The sequence below is a fragment of the Mercurialis annua genome, linkage group LG3 (genome assembly GCF_937616625.2).
Source record: "Mercurialis annua linkage group LG3, ddMerAnnu1.2, whole genome shotgun sequence".
Classification (NCBI taxonomy): Eukaryota; Viridiplantae; Streptophyta; class Magnoliopsida; order Malpighiales; family Euphorbiaceae; genus Mercurialis; species Mercurialis annua.
Window position 1 is genome coordinate 11,129,780 of NC_065572.1, and position 5,100 is coordinate 11,134,879.

The 5,100-nt window shown below is 32.6% G+C and overlaps 1 long non-coding RNA gene across 5 annotated transcripts; it reads left to right on the top strand.

Moving 5' to 3' along the window:
* Positions 1 to 314: 314 nt before the first annotated feature.
* LOC126673955 (uncharacterized) lies at positions 315 to 4,156 on the top strand. 5 transcript variants are annotated; one of them, XR_008790321.1, is made up of 5 exons: positions 315 to 706; positions 1,637 to 1,772; positions 3,063 to 3,210; positions 3,617 to 3,657; positions 3,788 to 4,156. It is a non-coding gene; the product is annotated as an uncharacterized LOC126673955 (long non-coding RNA). The 5 variants fall into 5 exon arrangements; XR_007639403.2 differs by lacking the exon at positions 3,617 to 3,657 and having other exon boundaries at positions 320 to 706; positions 3,063 to 3,081; positions 3,158 to 3,210; XR_007639402.2 differs by having other exon boundaries at positions 320 to 706; positions 3,158 to 3,210.
* Positions 4,157 to 5,100: the final 944 nt, after the last annotated feature.

The following is a 5,100-nucleotide window of genomic DNA, read 5'->3' on the forward strand; positions in this document are numbered from 1 at the left end:
ATTTAATAAATTTTAGTGACAAAAAGAATAAACTGTGATGTTATATTGGTAATGAAAATAATATATTGGACAATACGTCCTTTTTACTACATAAAATTGCTGTAATTGCAACGACAGCGTTTCAAACCTGTTAGAAAAAGGAAAAAGAAGCACGTGACATAATAATATTTAGTATCAACGGTAACATATCAAACGGTAACATTTCAACGGCTATAAAGACTTTTATCCGCTTAGCATTTAGAAATTCGACCGTTGAAAGTCGACCGTTGTAAGTCGGCTCCTCAGCTATAAAAAGAGAACAGTGTCGTTCTAATTCTCCTTATTCATCTCTCTGATTACAATTTCTTTCTTTCTTTCTTTCGTTCTTTCTTTGCCCTTTTTTATTGATTATTTGTGGGTTATGGGTTTGATGGGTTCTCAAATTATGTAAAGTATAATTTTCTTGATTTTCTTTTAACCCAGTCTTTGATTTTCTTGAATCTAAAGTTCTTGAGTTCCTTTTCTTCTTGATTTCTGTTTGTTTACCATGAAAATTAAAACCCACCAATTTAACCGTGTATTGTTTATCGAATTACTTTTTGTGTTAAAGAAATTGAAATGATTCAATTTAACTGATGAAAATATGTTAAAACAGGGGACGCCATTTGAGGGGAAAACAAGCCGTTCGAGAAGGAGGAGGCCCTAAACTGTAGCAGCAGAGAACAAGGTTAGCTTTGATTTCTGGTTAGCATTAGAATTGAAATTAGATTAACTTTTATAGTTGAAAAATTTATTATGTTTGAAATTAATTTTAATGTTAAGTTATACTATATCATACATAATAAATATGACTATTTATCTTAAAAAAAGGACTATGTTGTTTTTATAAAGTTTTTGAAGATTCTTGAAAATTTAAGCAATTTTTTTTGAAGATTAATGGAAATTGAGTAGCTTTATTGCGTTGATTTTTTGCTGGTATACATAAAGTTTTTGAAGATTCTTGGAAATTTGAGAACTTTTGTTAAGAATCCTGGAAATTGAGTAGCTTTATTGCGTTGATTTCTTGCTGGTTTGGATTGTTTGTCAAATTCTTTTTATTTATTTTTTCTTGTTTTTGAAAGAGCAATGGTAGCCGAGGAGGGGATCTCTTAGATTCTTGGTAGACGCTTTGTCACCGGAATATGAATCTAGGCGATAGTGCTAGCTTTTCATGCTGAATCTTCGTCTTCTTGTAAGACTTGTATTTTCCTTTACTTTGCAGAACAAAATGGCATTCATCTGCACTTATAAAATACTTTAAGTTTTTCCTTGTCAACTTGTTCGACGCTTTCCATTCCATGTTCGAAAGAAAAACCAACGTTGTTCGCCAATTTCATTACTTTGTACTTCCTCAGTTGCACAGGATTCTTGTAAGAAATCATGCCCTGTCACTTCAATAGACCCTGAGTTGTAACTTCCGTCTTCTGACCAACAAATTCTTTATTATTTTCATTTGTTCATAGATTGAATACTAATGTGGAATCTTTAAACAAAGGAGCATAAATCTCTGAGTTTGTTTGTTTTACTTTTTGATGGATTAAGCTGGAGTTGTATGTGTTATGAGCCTGCTTATTTAAGAATTATTAATCTGGTACTGCCTTATGTTATTTTTGTCAAGGTTTTACGAGCGGAATGAAGTCGAGGAAGATGAAGTGCACAAATTAGGAATAAAAAGGAGTCATATAAAGGACTCAGTTAGGGGACGTTGGACAGCAGTTAGCAGTGACAATTATTTGCTTGCTGTTGGTGGAGAGGTAGAGACGTTTTTGCACATATTTTTTCTTAATTTTTGAATAAAATTTTTCTATGAACTACAATATTGCTGTGAAACAATAGTTGAAAATAATGTTAAACTACTATTTTCTACATGAGGAAGAAGAAATTGTTTATAATTTCTCAACATGTTCGTTTCATTTTAATATCAAATTCATATGCGAGATGCACTTCATGCATGAATTCCTTGTGAAGTAAATTCGCCGAAATCGAAAAAGTAAGGACCTAAATCAACATATGAAAACGCAAACAAGCTTATTATGGCTTGCAAGATGCAAATTCTGTTCACAAATGAATTGTTAGATTACCTGAATGCACCTAGATTCTTTTTCTGCCTTATTTCAAATTGTTAGATTTTCATTTGAGGGATGGCAGAATGAAGAAGTGCTAGGCAAACATTTATCCGAAAAATTGTTTGTCATCAACCATCATCCCAAGTTTCCTTTACCATCTGAATTTCTTCACATTAGAGAACCCACAGTTTAGACCTGATTCTCAACAAATTTAACTGTGTCGTCGAACATCTGCAACCTTTCAAACTTCTGGAACTTGCAGATCTGGTATGCAGCAACGGAAATGTAATGTATTCGAATATATTAGCAAATATAGTATTGGAGTTTTAATTTTAGAATAGGGTTTTAGGATTATGTTAGAGCATTGGTAGGATTTCAGTTAGGATTATGGAGAGGTTAGGCTAAAATTTTAGGATTAAATATTACAAGGTTTGATAATTATGTTATTAGGATTTTCAGATTAAGTTAAGCTAGGGAGGTTGAGAAGGATCTTTAATTAGGTTCAAGGATTTTTATACAGAGTTTTTTTTCTTTGAGAAAAAAAAAATCCTTACAATTGTTGTTATTAGAAAAGTTATTAGAGGTTCACAGTATTGGAGTTTTGAAGTTATAATATAGTGTTAGGATTTATAATAATTAGTGAAACAACATCATAGGCTGACTTAGAATTATTGTAGCCTACTGCTGCGATTTTGAGCATTTTTGCCGCAATTCCAGGCAATTTCGCCATAAATTCCTGGCAAATCGGGTCACTTTATCCGTAATATCATTTCTATAATATTCTTGCTGAAATTTAGAATCACTACTAGGCATTTGAATCACTGCTACATATTGTCCTCAGAATAAGATTCTTTAAGTGTTTTTGGCTTGAGAACTTTGTTCGACGCTTTCCGTTCCATGTTCGAAGGAAAAACTAACTTTGTTTCACATCTCTAATATATTATATCTTAACAAAACGATTTCATTACCTTTGCACAGGATTCTTATCTCAGCTGAGGTTTCATGCCCTGTCACTTGCCGTTCTCCTATATAGTTTATTTTCTGTTGAATCACTTTTATGTTATGTAAAACAGAAATATATCAGCAGAAGAAGAATGCCCAAAACGCAGCAGCCGAGAACGACAAGGTATGGTGTGTAGGATTAGGAGAATTAGAGTGCTTTGAGTTTAGGATTAAGGTGTTAGAGTTGGGATAGGATTTAAGAACATTACTCACCGAAATGCATGAAATATTGATTAAGATGTTGGAGCATTCGAAATGCATGAAAATAGTGCTGAAAAAAGCATTACAATTTGCAAAACTAATAAAGAATTGGGTTTAATATACTTTTGGTGTCTCAACTTTTTTAAAAATTACATTTCGGTGTTTGAACAAAAATTTATAACGACCGAGTAAGTGAACTTGTTAAAAACTTACAAGTTGGTTGTTATTTCCGGTTTCGATCCGGTAGCCCTTAAAAACGCATGTTATGTGGATTAATGAAGTTACACATAGGCAAATATTAATTAAAATGTATATGACATGGAATTTAGGGATTGGAGAATTTTAAAAAGACTAAAGAGCCCTTATAACGGTAATATTTTTTAACTTAAGAACAGAGGACTTGTTCTTCTTCTTCCTCTAAAATTTCTGATTTCTTTTACTTCTACTCTTTCTTTCACATCAATGAGTTCAAAAAGAATGGATTTTTGTTATTGTGACAGGAGAAGCATACAACGAACTTCATGGACAGAACGAAATCCGGGACGAAAGTTTATGACATGCGAGATGGGAGATTGCAGCTATTTTAGATGGAACGATGACGACATGTGCGAAAGAGCTAATCGAATTATACCTGGGTTATTAAGAAAGATTGGAAGTTTAGAAGCTGAACTTGCAAGAAGCTGGAAAAGAGAGAAATTCTTATGGGCGTGGGCAATATTTTCAATTGTAATTCTCATCTTTAAGTGAATTGATTGTTGTAATTTGATGTAAAATCTGTATTGTTTGGTAGTTTTTGAGATTTGTAAAATGGAAAGCACTTTGTAGATTTTTGGGTTAATGAAATGAATGTCTTTACTGCTTTTAATGAAGATGTTGCAAATATATTTTGAGTTGAATTTGATGTAGTAAATGTGTTTGATTAAATGCCCGAACTAAACTAGATCAATGGCTGAATTAAATACCTGAAATAAGTTGGGTATATTGTTGCAGTGAAGGTGTTTGATGAAATGCCTGAATGAAAGTATATTACAGCCTGTATTTGTATGTTTGATACTAGTAAAACTGTAATTGAACAACCTCAAATTCAATTGTAACTTCAAAACTCTTAACCCATAAACTAAGCAAAACAATTGAAATAAACTCTTAATTATAAACAAAAGAAAAAACTTGAAGAATAACTTTTGATTCAATTGTAATTTCACAATTTTAAGTAGTAATATGTCTACTACAAAATGTAACATTCATGTGTTGCTGCTAATCACTAACAACACAGGCAAAAACTCTTAGTAGCCAGATTGACTTCAATTGTATCAGTAGGACAAAATAGATTACATAAACCAGATTGACTTGAGTTCAATCGCTACTTAAGGTAACCAAAAAACTTAGGAACAACCTAAGCTAGACAAAATACAAAATCATGATGTAGACTATCCTGGCAATGTCTCTGGAGCTGGTTTAGACCTAATGGACTCTTGGGTAGGGATAATTGGCACTGAAGACTCAGCTTCTGTACTCTTTTTGTTCTTCTTTTTGGCTCTGGTTTTTGCTCTTTTCTGTGGCTCTGATGCAGTTGCACATTGTTTGCCCCATCTCTTGTAACCCACTGTTCTATCAGTCATGAACTTTGGTTCAGGTTCATTTCCAACCCTTCTTAAACCTTCTCTGTAAACAACCCTTTGACTTGTAGTTTTTGGCTGCAAATAACAAGACAAAACAGAACCATTTCTTACAACCATAACTTACAACCACTAAGATAGTTAATGCATATAAATAACAGCAAGTCAACTTACATTTGTCACAAAAGTGTTTGTTT